The following is a 3,702-nucleotide window of genomic DNA, read 5'->3' on the forward strand; positions in this document are numbered from 1 at the left end:
CTATATTTTCAAAGGGGTGATAAATATAATATTTGGTCTAAATCCACTCTAAATAAACATTAAAATTAAAACTATATTTTCATTTAATAACACAAAATACAAAACAAATTAATTTTATTGTCTTTTTTTTTTTTTAAAAAAAAGCACTTGAGGAAGCATTAATAGCCTCATCTTTAAAAGATGATCGCTGCTTAATTAAAGTTTTCTGAGGTTGAAAACACTAGCTCACTTTCTGTTGAAGTCGTTTGATTGTTTTTAATCCATATTTGAGTTTCTGCAAATTATCTGTTAGCTTTCTAGTTAACTCACACGTTCCACTTTCCTTGTTTAAAGATTTATTGTAATCCGGAGTCAAGATCTTAGTTTAAAATAAACCCATTAGCAAACTTTAAATCCAAAAATCTTAGAAACAGAATTTAAGGAATTAATATCAGCTGCTGGGCAATGTCCTCTTCCTGTTTGTCTAGATCTAGTTTGTGAACCTTTTCGTTCACGTCCTTCTGTTTGTCTAAATTTGGTTTGTGATCCTCTTCGTCACGTCCTTCTGTTTGTCTAGATTTGGTTTGTGATCTCATTCGTCCACGTCCTTCTGTTTATCTAGATCTAGTTTGTGATCCCCCTTCATCCACATCCTACTATTTGTCTAGATCTAGTTTGTGATCTCCTTCGGCCACGTCCTTCTGTTTATCTAGATCTAGTTTGTGATCCCCCTTCATCCACGTCCTACCATTTGTCTAGATCTAGTTTGTGATCTCCTTCGGCCACGTCCTTCTGTTTATCTAGATCTAGTTTGTGATCTTCTTCGTCCAAGTCCTACTATTTGTCTAGATCTAGTTTGTGATCTCCTTCGGCCACGTCCTTCTGTTTATCTAGATCTAGTTTGTGATCCCCCTTCATCCACGTCCTTCTGTTTATCTAGATCTAGTTTGTGATCTCCTTCGTCCAAGTCCGATTCTTCTTCAAGCTCTTCTTCCACGTCCTCTACCATGAACTTCATTATTGTTTCTAACATCTAAATGGGCACCATTATCTCTAGCAAATCGTCCAAACTGTTTACTCTCTGCAGGCCTCAAAACAGTCACTACACGTTACATTCCCCAACCACTAGATCTAGCAACAACTTGATGCTCACTTCTATCGTCGGAATTTCCACTGAATTTCTTCTTTTTTTTTTGTCAGGATTTTCTCTTCAGATTCTGAATAATTTTAAATAATTTCTTACATTTCTTAATAAAATGACGTATAACAATAGTGAGGGCCACGATTTACATCGGGCTTCGCCATTTTGTTTTAAAATCACATTCGCTTCACTTTGTTTCATCTGGAGCCAAAACTTCCAATTTCCAATTCAAAAATGTTTTGTTGTATAAAAATAATTATCGAGTTCTCCTTTAAAGACCGTCCTATCATTTTTTATTGTATGTTGGTATTTATATCTTTAAAATGATTAAACCCTAGTAAGAATATCATAAAGGATAGTAATATTTTTAAATACTTTTCGAAGAGAAAAAAGTTTTGAAAAAATTCCCGAGAATTCTCCTTGAAAGCCTAGGATCCGGGAATAGATATTTAGTGAAAATTCCATGGAAATTTGTTTAGGGAAATCCCGAGAGAGTTCACGCGATTTTCATCAATTCTTTACATACACTTGGCAACCTGGCAGTAAAGCTGTTGGAAGGTTATAGAGATGATAGAAGTACTTTGGAATATCGAGACTTTGGAAGTACAATTTGAAGTCATTGTTTCTTTTCACTGGTATCTTCTCATTTCCATCATGACAAGCCCTTTTGTATGCATAAAAAATCCCAGTGTATACAGTAGATCTTTGTCTTTGGGCTGTATGGAACGAATTCTTACAATAAAGATATTTCTGCATTATTCTTGATCCACTGAATAATTGGTATAATACTTGTATCTTTTGCCTGAGCATTTTTCGGTTGAGTTTTGGACCATATTAGTTTTCATCATTAATTGTAGAATATTAGCACATCTTGGACTACACTCTGTTGTATTTTAGCTTTATTGGTTTGTGCTTCAGGATATTACTTTAGCGTTTCAATGTTTCCGTCCAAAGAAATGCATGGTGTCAAAGTTGTCCTATTAGAGTTTCTGGAGCCTTCTGGCTATCTGGCCTTCTAGATTCCAAAATTTCGCCAGTTACGTCATTGCTTCATGATTTATCCGAAGTGTGAACTTTTGCTCATATAGGTAATGTTGAAAATTACTTAGGGCTCGATCAACACTTATTAGCTCTTTACAAGTTGTACAATGCCTCATCGATTGTCTTGCTATAGTAGGTACTCACGTGTTCTCTTCTGTGTTGTGTTTGTGACAACACTGCTCACACATCAAAATCACTGCCATCTGTATTTAAAATGAAATAAGCTTCAATAGTTGAGCATGCTAAATAAACAAACAAGTAACTCAACTATTGAATAAATGTAACTGAATAACAGAACAGACGCGATAACTCTCACTGAACACTCAATAACTTCTTATTTACTACTACATTATGACTCTGACACACACTCCACTAACTGAGTGTTCCACAGTGATTACTCATATTTGTAGCTCTATCGTTGTTTCTTGATATTTCGCAAAGTCTCTCGATCATTAGATCATTATTCTTAGCAGATTCTTCTAGATAATATCTAAATAATAACTTTGAAAATATATATTACAACAATATGACATTTTAAAAGTAAATTTCTTCAAGCCCGTTTCTTTGGCTATGGTTCCGTTGTATCTTTATTTTCAACAGAAATATCCTTAGCTTAAAAATCAGCAACATTATTTTTTTTTATCTGCTTCTACAGATTTCGAGGCTGATTAGCGTGCTGGACTGTTAATTCGAAATCCATGTCTTACATTCAGTTAGTGCTAAATAATTACATTCTACATTTTGGGGCCGTGGGTGAATTATAAACGTCATGGTCGAATCTCACTCTTTGATTAGAGTAGCCCAATAATTGAGAGTAAATGCTACAGACCAACTGTCTAATAGCTCAAAATTAAGAACGAATAGCGCAGATAAAACAAAACAAACCTCAGATTACGTATACTTGCTTTTATAGCGACATTTTATGGCTGTTTAAACCCACGTTTACTCTACGTTACACATTTCAATAAATAATTACACTGTTTTTACATTGTAAAATAATATATATTTTTGCCAATGTGCAAATCTATTTTGTTTTACACTGATTTACTTTTTGAAACCATTGAGGGTGAGAAACTTTTGGTCCACTGTGGACTAGGGGAAGAACATTTTGGTCCACCATGAACTAGGGTTCAGCGTGATTTAATGGTTAACGTACCGCGTTGCGGAAAGAAAAGTCCAAGGTTCGAGTCCGCGATTTGACTCTGAACACCCACCAAACTTTCAGCTGCGAGCTTCTTTGTAAGCGTGGCAGTCAACCATTCCATTATTTCTTAAGAGTATGCGGTAGGCGGCGGATGTAGCTGACTGAGTGCCTTCCTATGATCAGCAATTTTAACAAAATGACGACAATTCTAGAAAGTTAGAGTCTCTCAACTGGTCGTTTAGTCTATGTGTACATAAGGTATTCTTCAGGATAATTATTTTCAGACAACTGTTGTGAACGTAGGTATGATAGATAATGGCTGGAGACGGCTTGAATGGGTAATGAAGAAAAACTTTAATATAAGTTTAACATAACAGCAATTGTAGAACGTTTCGAT

This window comes from Limulus polyphemus, unplaced genomic scaffold (assembly GCF_000517525.1).
Source record: "Limulus polyphemus unplaced genomic scaffold, Limulus_polyphemus-2.1.2 Scaffold7075, whole genome shotgun sequence".
Lineage (NCBI taxonomy): Eukaryota > Metazoa > Arthropoda > Merostomata > Xiphosura > Limulidae > Limulus > Limulus polyphemus.